Source organism: Rattus norvegicus, chromosome 14 (genome assembly GCF_021556685.1).
Source record: "Rattus norvegicus strain SHRSP/BbbUtx chromosome 14, alternate assembly SHRSP_T2T, whole genome shotgun sequence".
Lineage (NCBI taxonomy): Eukaryota > Metazoa > Chordata > Mammalia > Rodentia > Muridae > Rattus > Rattus norvegicus.
In genome coordinates this window covers 73,307,002-73,322,411 of record NC_141547.1, presented here as the reverse complement: position 1 = coordinate 73,322,411, position 15,410 = coordinate 73,307,002, and the positions used below count along the sequence as shown (strand labels likewise).

The window sequence follows — 15,410 nt, the reverse complement described above, 5'->3', positions numbered from 1 at the left end:
CTCAATGATAACCTGGTCAAGGAAGAAATAAAGAAAGAAATTAAAAACTTTTTAGAATTTAATGAAAATGAAGGTACAACATACCCAAACTTATGGGACACAATGAAAGCTGTGCTAAGAGGAAAACTCATAGCGCTGAGTGCCTGCAGAAAGAAACAGGAAAGAGCATATGTCAACAGCTTGACAGCACACCTAAAAGCTCTAGAACAAAAAGAAGCAAATACACCCAGGAGGAGTAGAAGGCAGGAAATAATCAAACTCAGAGCTGAAATCAACCAAGTAGAAACAAAAAGGACCATAGAAAGAATCAACAGAACCAAAAGTTGGTTCTTTGAGAAAATCAACAAGATAGATAAACCCTTAGCCAGACTAACGAGAGGACACAGAGAGTGTGTCCAAATTAACAAAATCAGAAATGAAAAGGGAGACATAACTACAGATTTAGAGGAAATTCAAAAAATCATCAGATCTTACTATAAAAGCCTATATTTAAGAAAACTTGGAAATCTTCAGGAAATGGACAATTTCCCAGACAGATACCAGGTACCTAAGTTAAATCAGGAACAGATAAACCAGTTAAACAACCCCATAACTCCTAAGGAAATACAAGCAGTCATTAAAGGTCTCCCAACCAAAAAGAGCCCAGGTCCAGACGGGTTTAGTGCAGAATTCTATCAGACCTTCATAGAAGACCTCATACCAATATTATCCAAACTGTTCCACAAAATTGAAACAGATGGATCACTACCGAATACCTTCTACGAAGCCACAATTACTCTTATACCTAAACCACACAAAGACACAACAAAGAAAGAGAACTTCAGACCAATTTCCCTTATGAATATCGACGCAAAAATACTCAATAAAATTCTGGCAAACCGAATCCAAGAGCACATCAAAACAATCATCCACCATGATTAAGTAGGCTTCATCACAGGCATCCAGGGATGGTTTAATATACGGAAAACCATCAACGTGATCCATTATATAAACAAAGAACAAAACCACATGATCATTTCCTTAGATACTGAGAAAGCATTTGACAAAATTCAACACCCCTTCATGATAAAAGTCCTGGAAAGAATAGGAATTCAAGGCCCATACCTAAACATAGTAAAAGCCATATAAAGCAAACCAGTTGCTAACATTAAACTAAATGGAGAGAAACTTGAAGCAATCCCACTAAAATCAGGGACTAGACAAGGCTGCCCACTCTCTTCCTACTTATTCAATATAGTTCTTGAAATTCTAGCCAGAGCAATCAGACAACAATCAAAAAACAAAAGTAGGTCAAGGGGATACAGATCTGAAAAGAAGAAGTCAAAATATCACTATTTGCAGATGATATGATAGTATATTTAAGTGATCCCAAAAGTTCCACCAGAGAACTACTAAAGCTGATAAACAACTTCAGCAAAGTGGCTGGGTATAAAATTAACTCAAATAAATCAGTAGGCTTCCTCTACACAAAAGAGAAACAAGCCGAGAAAGAAATTAGGGAAACGACAGCCTTCATAACAGACCCAAATAATATAAAGTACCTCGGTGTGACTTTAACAAAGCAAGTAAAAGATCTGTACAATAAGAACTTCAAGACTCTGAAGAAAGAAATTGAAGAAGACCTCAGAAGATGGAAAGATCTCCCATGCTCATGGATTGGCAGGATTAATATAGTAAAAATGGCCATTTTACCAAAAGCGACCTACAGATTCAATGCAATCCCCATCAAAATACCAATCCAATTCTTCAAAGAGTTAGACAGAACAATTTGCAAATTCATCTGGAATAACAAAAAACCCAGGATAGCTAAAACTATCCTCAACAATAAAAGGACTTCAGGGGGAATCACTATCCCTGAACTCAAGCAGTATTACAGAGCAATAGTGATAAAAACTGCATGGTATTGGTACAGAGACAGACAGATAGACCAATGGAACAGAATTGAAGACCCAGAAATGAACCCACACACCTATGGTCACTTGATTTTTGACAAAGAAGCCAAAACCATCAAATGGAAAAAAGATAGCATTTTCAGCAAATGGTGCTGGTTCAACTGGAGGTCAACATGTAGAAGAATGCAGATCGATCCATCCTTATCACCCTGTACAATGCTTAAGTCCAAGTGGATCAAGGACCTACACATCAAACCAGATACACTCAAACTAATAGAAGAAAAACTAGGGCAGCATCTCGAACACATGGGCACTGGAAAAAATTTCCTGAACAAAACACCAATGGCTTATGCTCTAAGATCAAGAATCGACAAATGGGATCTCATAAAACTGCAAAGCTTCTGTAAGGCAAAGGACACTGTGGTTAGGACAAAACGGCAACCAACAGATTGGGTAAAGATCTTTACCAATCCTACAACAGATAGAGGCCTTATATCCAAAATATACAAAGAACTCAAGAAGTTAGACCGCAGGGAGACAAATAACCCTATTAAAAATGGGATTCAGAACTAAACAAAGAATTCACAGCTGAGGAATGCCGAATGGCTGAGAAACACCGAAAAAAATGTTCAACATCTTTAGTCATAAGGGAAATGCAAATTAAAACAACCCTGAGATTTCACCTCACACCAGTGAGAATGGTTAAGATCAAAACTCAGGTGACAGCAGATGCTGGCGAGGATGTGGAGAAAGAGGAACACTCCTACATTTTTGGTGGGATTGCAGACTGGTACAACCATTCTGGAAATCAGTCTGGAGGTTCCTCAGAAAATTGGACATTGAACTGCCTGAGGATCCAGCTATACCTCTCTTGGGCATATACCCACAATATGCCCCAACATATAAAAAAGACACGTGCTCCACTATGTTCATAGCAGCCTTATTTATAATAGCCAGAAGCTGGAAAGAACCCAGATGCCCTTCAACAGAGGAATGGATACAGAAAATGTGGTACATCTACACAATGGAATATTACTCAGCTATCAAAAACAATGAGTTTATGAAATTCGTAGGCAAATGGTCAGAACTGGAAAATATCATCCTGAGTGAGGTAACCCAATCACAGAAAAACACACATGGTATGCACTCATTGATAAGTGGCTATTAGCCCAAATGTTTGAATTACCCTAGATGCCTAGAACAAATGAAACTCAAGACAGATGATCAAAATGTGAATGCTTCACTCCTTCTTTAAAAGGGGAACAAGAATACCCTTGGCAGGGAATAGAGAGGCAAAGATTAAAACAGACAGAGAAGGAACACCCATTCAGGGCCTGCCTCACATGTGGCCATGCGTATACAGCCATCCAATTAGACAAGATGGATGAAGCAAAGAAGTGCAGGCCGACAGGATCCGGATGTTCATCTCTCCTGAGAGACACAAGCAGAATACAGCAAACACAGAGGCGTATGCCAGCAACAAACCACTGAATTGAGAATAGGACCCCCGTTGAAGGAATCAGAGAAAGAACTGGAAGAGTTTGAAGGGGCTCGAGGCCCCATATGTACAACAATGCCAAGCAACCAGAGCTTCCAGGGACTAAGCCACTATCTAAAGACTATACATGGACTGACCCTGGACCCTGACCTCATAGGTAGCAATGAATATCCTAGTAAGAGCACCAGTGGAAGGGGAAGCCCTGGGTCCTGCTAAGACTGAACCCCCAGTGAAGTAGATTTTTGGGTGTAGGCCGGCAAGGGGGGGAGAATGGGGAGGGGAACACCCATAAAGGAGGGGAGGGGGAGGGATTAGGGGGATGTTTGCCCGGAAACCGGGAAAGGGAATAACACTCGAAATGTAAATAAGAAATACTCAAGTTAAAAAATAAAATAAAGTAAAATAAAAAAAAATTCATCAGATCCTACTACAAAAGCCTATATTCAACAAAACTGGAAAATCTGGAAAGAAATGGACAATTTTCTACAAGGTACCAAAGGTAATCATGAACAGACAAACCATCTAAACAACCTCATAACTGCTAAAAGAATAGAAGCAGTCATTAAATGTCTCCCAACCCAAAAGAGCCCAGGACAAGATTGGTTTAGGGCAGAATTCTATCAGACCTTCATAGAATATCTCAAACCAATACTGTCCAAACTATTCCACAAAACAGAAACAGATAGAGCACTACGAAACCCTTCTATGAAGCCACAATTTTGCTTATACCTAAACCAAAGACCCATCAAAGAATGAGACAAATTTCCCTTATGAATATCAATGGAAAAATACTCAATAAAATTCTCACAACCTGAATCCAAGAACACATGAAAATGATCATCCATCATGATCAAGTAGGCTTCATCCCAAAGATGCAGGGATAGGTCAATATATGGAAATCCATCAATATACTTCACTATATAAACAAACTGAAAGATAAAAACCACATCATCATTTCATTAGATGCTGAGAAAGTATTTGACAAAATTCAACACCCCTTCATAATAAAAGTCCTGGAAAAATCAGGAATCCATGGCCCATACTTAAACATAGTAAAAGCAATATGCAGTAAACCGGTAGCAAACATTACACTAAATGGAGAGAAACTTGTAGCAATCCCACTAAAATCAGGGGTTAGACAAGGCCCTATTCAATATAGTACTCGAAGTCCTAGCCTGAGCAATAAGATAATGAAAGGAGACCAAAGGGATACAAATTGGAAAGGAAGAAATAAAAATATCACATATATGCAGATGATATGATAGTGTACTTACATGACCCCAAAAGTTCCACCAGAGAACTACTTAACCTGATAAACAACTTCAGCAAAGTGTCGGAGTATAAAATTAACTCAAACAAATCAGTAGCCTGGGAAAAGGAATAACATTTGAAATGTAAATAAAAAAATCCAATAAAAAGATGTGACAATGTATCAAAAGGTCACTGCAATATTTTAGTAAACATTACTTCACACATAAAAAATGATGTGTATGCTCATGAGTTTGTTGTGCATGTGCATGAATGCCTACAGAGTGCAGAAGAGGGCTAGTATTTCAGGCAGTTATGAGCCATCTGATTGTGTGTGTTGGGAGCCAAAGTTGGGTCATCTGTAAGAACAAGACAAGCTCTTAAGCACTGAGTTATCTCTCCAACAACTACAAATTTAATTTCAAAACATATTTATAAATTGGATAAAATTGCTACTATGTATTAGTATCATTGCGTATGTGTATGCATGATACACTCATGTATGCACAACTGAAATGCTGGTGGTGGTGATGTGGTGTCAGTAGATGGAAAATTGCTTTAAGGGCAGAGAAATACTCTGATAAGCTGAAGTGAGGGAATTCTTGATGAAGGTAAGCTACAGTGATCAGATATTACCTGATGTGTGAGAGTGTTTTTCATGTATTATAGATTGTCAGAACATGGTCCAGGAATGGAAAGTGCATGAGGAGAATTCTCAGTGCCTGGGAGAAAACTCCAAGGAAACGAAACAAGAGGCTAGGGATCCCAGTTTCTTGAAAACATGGAATTGTTCTTGAAATGTGCTTTTGTACTCTTCCCAGATGTAATGGACAGTAGTGAATTTATCTCAGATTATCCATTACAACTGGGTATTGCTATTTATTTACATTCTTCTTTGGAAAACATTTTTGCTATGTGCAGTTTGTCTGCCAACATGTGGTTTGTCCTGGTGGTTGTGCACTTTATTTGTGTGTTCTTAACCCTCAGAATACAAATTGTTCAATGCTCCAAGTAAAGTTGGCTGTTGCCTGAGACTTTTCTCCCCCTTGTTTGTCAGCTTCATTCTACCGGGTCCCATTGCTGCTGGAGTAGTGAGGATTAACTGATCAGACATTGAGGGTGAACAAAATTGACTCAGATTTCTTTTTTTTTTTTTGCTCTTTGTTTCTTTCTTTTTTTTTTTGACTCAGAATTCTTGATGCAACTGAACTCCAAGGACAGAGACAAAAGTCTAAGATTAATCTTGTGAAAGCAGGGGGTTCACAGGGACCTAAGAAAAGTCTGATCAAGGAGAGAAACCTCCCAGTGTTACCAAGGAAAGGTTGGTATTAGAAAGGAAATACCAGTATCCCATCTTTCATATCATGATTGTGATGGACTTGTTTTAAAGAAAGGGATACTTTTTCAGTATTGAAAAGTTGATTTCTGTTTTTATCTTTCTAAAGCATTCAAAAAAAATGCTTAGCGACTTTTACCAACTGTGTTCTCTGTGCTTTAGCCACATAAAGTTCTCACATTTTTTAATGTGGCAAATTAGACTGATTAATTTAAAATGTTAACTATCCTTTAACAGCTGGAATAAGCCCTCAATTGTTATAATGGTGCAATTTATATGTCATACACTGGTTTGCTATCCTAGTGTTTAGTATGCTTGCATGTGTGTCCAGTAGATGGACGGATCAGTTATTTTCATGTACACATGGTCATATTATTTAGTTACTAACAGGCTGTGTACAATGGTGTTACCATAAGATTGTGTTGTGGGTTGACGGTGTGCTCCTCTTAATTTAGTATAACTACACACTGGCATGTTTATAAGATGATGGGATGTCATATGCTCACATGTCTCTCTCACACACACACACACACACACACACACACACACACGTTTATGTGTGTGTCGCCTTCTATTTGATGTAGTGCTAGTATTACTAATTATCCCCTGTTGTGATTATACTGCTTTTTCACAGGTCTCACAGTGACAAGTTCTTCACCTTGTAATTTTTTTCTAAAACCATATTAATGTTTTGTTTGTTTGCATTTCAAAAGATAATTTTATTTTACTAAGCAAAGCATCCTAAATTAATCTTTGTTTTCTATACAAAATGCCATTATACTGTTTTTGGCTTTTATAAGTGCTGCTAAGGACTCAGAACAGATCTCTTTCTACTTCTGCATTTTTGATTTCACGAAGTAATATTTTTAAGGGATGTTCATTGATGTTATATTTTAATTTTTAAATTTTCTTGTATTTATGTTGTTCAGGTGTTTGGACAGTCTTGGGTGAATGGCTTGCCTTTCTTAGACTTGAGAAAATCCTGAGTTGAGCTCTCTTAATATTCTGATCAGTATTCTCTTTTGTTCTGCAACATGTTATACATGCAAAGACAAGTCTTCCATATTCCAGATGCTCCTTCACTTGTTTCTTTATATTCATTTCCTTATCTGTAACAAAACACAGATTATATTATTAAAAGATTATTTATGTTCCTATTCACTAATTATTTTAACTTTAATTTTCCTTGGTTTCTAACTTCAGTCATAGAATTTTCATCTGTACTTTTTGTTCCTAAATAGAATTTTTAAAGACGCCCATACTCTTTACTGTTATATATTTTGTTGAACTCATCAACCCTAGTTTCTTTAAAGTTCATCTGTAGCTCTAATTGTCTGATCATTTTGACTTTCTTTTATTTATTTCTTTTTCATTCTTTTTTTATTAATTGGGTTTTATCTTGGTGTGGCCTACATCTTTTTATTAAGTACACCCAAATGTGTTTTTAAAAATTTAGAGGTTCTGGATGATATTTCTTACTTGTTTTCTGGAAGTTATATAAGCTATTAAAAGAATCCTCTTTATTCTTTTAAGCCTGTGTTTCTGGCTATGTTCACATATATCTTTTATTCATTCCCTTACTTTTGAGACTAGACTGTAGATGCCTTCAGCTGAAGATCTGGGTTTTCATCCCAGTCTTTATTGGAAAATCTTTGTTGGACAGTAGATGTCAGTTGTACTAGCGACTCACAATTGGTCAGTATGTGGAGAATAGTGAGTAAGGAATATCCAGTTCTAAATGAGATGTCCATACCATATTCCCTCCCTCTAAGATTCAGGGCTCATCATGGAAAGGGGGCAGAAAGTTTGTAAGAGGTAGAAGTAGTGGCCATCTACAGTGAAACAGAGTTACTGCACACATGACTGGCTATGCTGGAATGCAGGAAATCTTAAAATTGTGCTAGTCAAAATTCTGTTATGGGTTGGGGAGGACCTCTGTATGAGGGACAGACTAGTGAGGGAGAGTCAGTTTTCTTCAGGGATATAGCTCCTGAGAGGCTACTCATACTACAGTAGATGGTCCTACACGAATGCATGTTCAGTCAGCATCAAACAGACTCTGTAGGTTTAACAGGGGATAAGGGGGCATAAAATTGGGAGAAAGAAGAAAGAAAAGACAAAGAAAAAGATACATTGCATGGAAGTATGAGATTCCCAAATAATAAAAAACAATTCCGAGCTTTCTCTCAGGAGTTTATTTCTCTTCTGTGGTGAACTGGACTGGAGATTTTAATTCTCTACTAACTAAAGATTGCCTAATCTCTGCTTAAGTTTTAAAAAGCTGCTTAATGGCTGATTTCTGCTTGGTTTTTCTTTATGGACCTGCATGATTGCATAGTGTATAAGTCAGGAAGCAATTTTGGGGGCAAATCACAAATGTAATTTTCTTCTGTGACCAGGGTCCTTTCAGTCCTAGCTGCTGTAATCATTTTTAATTCTCATTTCCTGTCCCAGTCCAGTGAGATTTTAATGCCATCTTCTCTTTGTTTCTGTGATTCTTGCTGCAGATTGGCAAGATCCCAAAGGAAAATAACAGCATTGGCAATGAATTCATCTCAATATTTTTCCTGCCTTGGATTTTCCATCACCTCCTCCCTTTTTTTCTCAGATGCATTCCTATTCCCCGATGTCTTCAACAAGTGCAGCTCCCCAACCACATTTCCTGTATTTTTAGGATATTAGGGGCGCGCGCACACACACACACACGGCAATTTATGGTTTACAGAAAAATATACAGAAGTTTCTCACATATTTCTGGAGCTTGTTGGAGAAGAATGATTGTAAGGACCAATGAACCTATGATGTATCACAGCACCAAGAGCATGTGCTCACATTAGAGCTTCCCCTTGGATTGCACATACCACAGGGCTTGACAAATGTACAAGAACACATTCACTGTCAATGTCACACTGAGTAGTTTCTCTGACTTAGGAATCCTCTGGGCTCAGTCTATCTTTTGCTATTTAACTCATCTATCCTTTGCTATACAACCCCAGCAGCCAAATAAATCTTCCTATTGTCTCTTCAGTTTTGACTTTTATAGAATATTGTGTAGTTGGAATCATGGAGATTCTACTAGTGTTAAATGGGCTCCTTTCACTTGGTTGGTAATGTGAATTTATTTTCTTCTGTTTTCATAGACTAATAGCTCATGGATTCTTTAACACTAAATACACCATTCTGCTGCATATATCTATACCATAGTATGCTTGTCCACTTAGCTACTGAGGGGCATTTTGGTTATTTCTATGTTTTGTGAATAAAGCTGCTATAAACACTGATGTGAAGGGTTTTGTGTAGGCACACACTTTTAACTTCTTTATCTATGCTCTTGATAAATGCCAAGAATTATAAAAACCTACCTCTAGAAAATATTTTGTCTGACTTGAATGTACTTATCAGAAGGATTAGTGTGGCACAAACTACTTGAAACAAATGAGGCAATTTTATTGATTTTGAAAACCACAAAGAATAACACATCTATTCTGTATAATCTATTATATGTATTCTACCTATTCCATACAGAATATAACACAACCATTTACTCCTTATTGAACTTCTAGTCTTTTTACTATCATGAATTATATTCTATAGAGACTTTCTAACATAATTCTGTGCAAGTACACCACAGAATACTGACAGTGGAATGGAATTATTTTATATCAGCTTTATCCATATTATATTGGTGAGAACTCAGTTCTCTGTCTTTAACCCAATTTCAATGTATCTTGCAAAATAGACTTTTATAGTGTGCCAGTCACGAAAATTCTGTGGTAAGCATAGTGCTGTGTTTTTTAAGAGATTTCTGACTAGTCTTTCTGTTATTTATCCTTTTACACAACGTAACCAAAATACCACTTGTCAAGAGGCACCAGCACATCAGGTATGATGGAATATTGGTCTGTACAAATGTATTAGGTTACAGTAGCTTAAAGTAAGGCAGTTTTGTATTTAAGTCACTTCCATTTTCCTTTATAATATGCTGAGGAATTGATAGATTGGGGGATTGAGGGAAGAGAGAAGGGGGAGGAGATAGAGAGACAGAGAGAGAGACAGAGAGACAGAGACAGAGAGGCAGAGAGAGATAGAGACAGAGAGACAGAAAGAGTTTATCTTACTATTCTATGCCTCAGGCTGGAAATCTAACCACAACTCCATCTCCAGCTTTCTTTTGTTTCTTTAGAACCGTTCAGCTCTGCCTCTTCAGAGGCAGCAGATTCTTGAATGACAAGACTTGAAGTGTTAAGAGCCTCCTTAGCTCCCAGCCAGAAGTTCCAGATTAGGGCCTCTCAAGTGGATCAATTGAGAGTTGTTTGTTTTAATCCATAGTGAGAAGGTGACCTGAGTGGGAGCCCCACAGCCTGCTGTTTCAACTCGGCTTTTCAGAGGCACACCCTTAAGTTCTCATCTGGTTTTGTTTCATTTAGGTGTCCGTTCACACACTTGGAGTTAATAAACCCAGTAACAGTGCCTTAGCGAGGATATGCTCCTGTGTGACTTCTAGGAATCAACATCAAGTCAACTGCAATAGGAGCCATCGCTGGTGGGAAATCTGACAAGTATTTAACAGTTTACCCAAGAAGCAAGTTGCACAATTAGGATTCCATTTTTGCTATTTGTAGCTCTGGGAACTGAGGGAAGTTGATTAAGTTATTGACATATCCCTCTCCATGTTCTTAAACTACAGAAGAATAACAATATTGTCTTTAGACATCTCTTGAGGATTAAATGAGATAATCTATAAGGAGTGGTTTGAATATTGTCTGGCATATTGTGAGTCCTCTCTAAATTTTGGTTAACTTTGTAAAAAATAATTGTTATTTATTCTCTCATTTAACCTATGTATATTCAAGGTATATATTAATTTCAGATATTTCACTTTTATTTCTTACAGGTGAGAAAATTGATGAAGAAAGAGTGGTGACTCATCCTTTTTAACTATGTATGTTTGGGATTCAAAACCAGGCGTTTTGAATTAGTAGCACTAATTATTATGAAGAATGTAACACTTTGTGGTAAGGAAAGTTAGATGGCATTAATTGGACATCCCAGTGTCATATGACTGCTTGACTTTCCAGACATAGCAAAGTGTGGATAACTGACAAAACCTACTTAATTTTGGGTATACTACAGGGTCTGTATTCAGTTAATTTTGGATACAAACCTAGATTATAATAAAATACTATTAACTGTTTTGAAATTTGATCTGTTTAGGTTTAAATTTCTTGATCTTCAACATCCTCTAATCCTGCTATCTTCAGTGTATTAACCACTTATCAATGACAATAATACATTATAAGTTCTTAAAACTTTGGCTGCTCCAGTAGATTGTAAAGTGGCCCCAATTCTTCTTGGGAATACTGACCTCCTTAACCATGTAAAATTATTATTGCCTTGAACTCTAGACACAGCCATGAGAGTGCTTAACAGAAGTGAGTGGAGATGTCAAGATCCCAGTGGCAACTTGGGAATTTGCACCATGCCCTGACATACTTGATCATCCCACTTCTTGAGAGGGATGAAGGCTGGAAACTGAGGTTGACTCTATGTCATTCAAGCAGGCATATAAACTTAATCACCATTAACCTTGGAACAGTGAGGGTCGGTGAACACATTGATGTGAGTTGGTGGTGGAACACATACTATTACGCCAGGAGGACGTCCTGATTCCATAAGCAGAAGGCAGGAAAATTGTGTTCAGGATTCTTGCAGATGAATCTTATTCTATATAGTATAAGAGTAACACATTCCTAAGTTCCAGCAAACTTCAGGAGTACCATAATAATTGCCTAGATTTGTAGCCATCTGAGAAGATGTGGAGGTGGCCCAGGGATCCCTGGACTGGGCTGCTGTTTGCTTGGAGAAGCTTGTTGGCCATGCTGCCTTTAACTATGAGGTTGGAGGATTAGTATTTTAGTTGCGCAACACTATTTCTATATCCTTGTTAAAGATGAAGTTTTACAAGAGTTCAATATCTGTTTTCCACCCTCCTCCCAATTTAAGTTTCCTTCCTTTAAAAATAAACCACTCTGCAGCCTTATCCACTGCTCCCTCTTTTAAAATGTGTTTACATATAAGAATTCATGGCCAACACTGCTATTTTGTGTTTGCTTTTCTTTTGACATGAAAAGCAATATCTGCTATTTTGTGTTTGCTTTTCTTTTGACATGAAAAGCAATATATTTTTTACATTTATCAGAATTGTGAGTTTTTCTTTTACTCAGAAATGCTTTTTGAACACCAAACATTTATAGTTATCTCATTAAAAATAGAACACCATCAACAACTACACAACCCTCTTTGCCTATCCTGTCCCCTACTGATGGACATGTAGATTTCTTGCTAATTTTAACCGCTGCTTCAAATTGTGATGAAACAAGCATTAATACTTGTTTCTTAGACTACGCAGGAGAACGTTTTTAGAGAAGGTATCTTTAAACAAATCTGCTTTGTGCCTTTGAAATTTTGACTGACATTTCAATTATGTTTTGGCCCCCTTGAAAGTCATTTATTTAGGGATAGTTTGCTGATTGGAATCAAAACCCAGGAATTCTTTCAGTAGATAACCAATAAGAACAATTGAGACATAGGTCACTGTCTGTCAATTTACCAGCAGGGACAGAAGCTTATTTTTTTTTTAGCTGGAAGAGAACATTTATTTTAACTTATTGTAAGATTAAAGCATGAATTTTAGGGAAAATGAGTAAACCTTTTGTTAGTTTTATTATTTTATAACTTGCATTAAAACTTGCTTGCATATTTGTGTGTGTGTGTGTGTGTGTGTGTGTGTGTGTGTGTGTGAGAGAGAGAGAGAGAGAGAGAGAGAGAGAGAGAGAGAGAGAGAGAGAGAGAGAAGAGAACATATGACTGGACTTATACACTCAAGAGAAGGATTGTAATTTAAAGTTAAAGCTCTGAATTTCTTCCCTAATTCATTTTTGTTCTTTTATTGGATTTTTTAAATTTACATTTCAAATGATATCCCATTTCCCGGTTTCCCCTCTGGATACCCCCTATCCCAGCCCCTTCCCTTCCATGAGGGTACTTCCCCACCTACCCACTCCCTCCCTCCTTCCCATCATGGCATTTCCCTACACTGGGGCATCGAGCCTTCACAGGACCAAGGGCCTCTACTCCCATTGATGCCCAACAATGCCATCCTCTGCTACATATGGGGTTGGAGCCAAGGTTCGCTCCATGTGTTTTCTTTGGTTGGTGGTTAAATCTCTGGGAGCTCTGGGGTGTCTGGTTAGTTGATATTGTTGTTCTTCCTATGGGGTTGCAAACCCCTTCAGCTCCTTCAGTCCTTTCTCTAACTCCTCCTTTGGGGACCCCATTCTCAGTCCAATTGTTGACTGTGAGCATCGGCCTCTGTATTTGTCAGGCTCTGGCAGAGCCTTTCAGGAGACAGCTATATCAGGCTCCTGTCAGCATGCACTTCTTGGCATCCACAATAGAGTGGGTTTGGTAACTGAATACAGGCTGGATACCCAGGTGGGGCAGTCTCTGGACTTCACACTTGGTCTCCATATTTCTTTCTGTGAGTATTTTGTTCCTCCTTCTAGGAAGGACTGAAGCATCCACACTTTGGTCTTCCTTCTTCTTGAGCTTCATGTGATCTATAAATTGTATCTTGGGTATTCCAAGTTTTTGGGATAATATCACTTCTTAGTGAGTGCATACCATGTGTGTTCTTTTGTGATTGGGTTACCTCACTCAGGATGATATTTTCTAGTTCTATGCATTCACTTAAGAATTTCATGAAGTCATTGTTTTTAATAGCTGAGTAGCACTCCATTGTGTAAATGTACCAGACTTTCTGCATCCATTCCTCTGTTGAAGGACATTGGGGTTCTTTCCAGCTTTGGCTATTATAAATAAGGCTGCTATGAACATAGTGGAGCATATATACTTGTCGTATATTGAAGAATGTTTTGGGTATATGCCCAGGAGTGGTATAGCTGGGTCCTCAGGTAGTACTATGTCCAGTATTTTTTAGGAATGTCTGACTGATTTCCATTTTTGACAGTGATAGTCGTAAGTTCACATTCAGATTGCTATAACAAAATGCTGGTTGTGTGGCTTAGTGGACGGATATTTACTTCCTTTTCGTTTTGAAATTAAATACAATCCTGAGTGAGCTAACCCAATCACAGAAAGACATACATGGTATGCACTCATTGATAAGTGGCTATTAGCCCAAATGCTTGAATTACCCTAGATCCCTAGAACAAACGAAACTCAAGACGGATGATCAAAATGTGAATGCTTCACTCCTTCTTTAAATGAGGAAAAAGAATACCCTTGGCAGGGAAGGGAGAGGCAAAGATTAAAACAGAGACTGAAGGAACACCCATTCAGAGCCTGCCCCACATGTGGCCCATACATATACAGCCACCCAATTAGACAAGATGGATGAAGCAAAGAAGTGCAGACCGACAGGAGCCGGATGTAGATCGCTCCTGAGAGACACAGCCAGAATACAGCAAATATAGAGGCGAATGCCAGCAGCAAACCACTGAACGGAGAATAGGTCCCCTATTGAAGGAATCAGAGAAAGAACTGGAAGAGCTTGAAGGGGCTCGAGACCCCAAAAGTACAACAATGCCAAGCAACCAGAGCTTCCAGGGACTAAGCCACTACCTAAAGACTATACATGGACTGACCCTGGACTCTGACCCCATAGGTAGCAATGAATATCCTAGTAAGAGCACCAGTGGAAGGGGAAGCCCTGGGTCCTGCTAAGACTGAACCCACAGTGAACTAGTCTATGGGGGGAGGGCGGCAATGGGGGGAGGGTTGGGAGGGGAACACCCATAAGGAAGGGGAGGGGGGAGGGGGATGTTTGCCCGGAAACCGGGAAAGGGAATAACACTCGAAATGTATATAAGAAATACTCAAGTTAATTAAAAAAAAAAAGAAATGTATATAAGAAATACTCAAGATAATAAAAAAAAAATTAAAAAAAAAGAAATTAAATACAATTCCATGATTTTCCCTTTTGTCCTTCCAACTCCTCTCATTTCTCTGCTTTTCCCTCTCAAATTTATTCCCTCTTTTTTATTAATTGCTATTGTTTTACACACAGGACACATTTACATATATATTCATAAACACATCAATAAGACTTACTCAGATCACTTAGTGTTACTTGTGTGTATTTGACTTTTCCCTACTGTCAGCGTTCCTTAGTTCCCTGTTCTTTTTTAAGGTATGGGACCCCATGAGGTTCTCCCTTTCCATGTTAACTTGTCTCTTGATATTGTACCTGCTCGGGTCTTACTTAGGAAGCCATATTGTTGAAGTATCATGAATGAAACTCCTCTGTCTTTTCTGGGACACACACACTCTCTCACAGCAGATTTCATGGTCCTTAGAATCCTTCTCCTCCTTTTACAATGTTTGCCAAGTTTTAGGTGTAGTGCTTCTATTGTAA

The 15,410-nt window shown here is 38.1% G+C and overlaps 1 protein-coding gene across 3 annotated transcripts in view; it reads left to right on the top strand.

Annotated features, from left to right (window-relative positions):
• The window catches only part of LOC120096625 (uncharacterized), a 312,239-nt gene that overhangs the window by 212,883 nt on the left and 83,946 nt on the right, over nucleotides 1-15,410 (top strand). For 2 of the 3 annotated variants that reach the window (XR_015637067.1, XM_087584552.1), the window contains exons 8-9: nucleotides 5,829-5,963; nucleotides 10,869-11,174. The exons of the other annotated variant lie outside the window; for it this stretch is intronic. The gene's annotated coding sequence lies outside the window, so the exon portion shown is untranslated. Of the gene's footprint in view, nucleotides 1-5,828; nucleotides 5,964-10,868; nucleotides 11,175-15,410 lie in introns of those variants that run through there. 3 annotated transcript variants of the gene reach the window in all.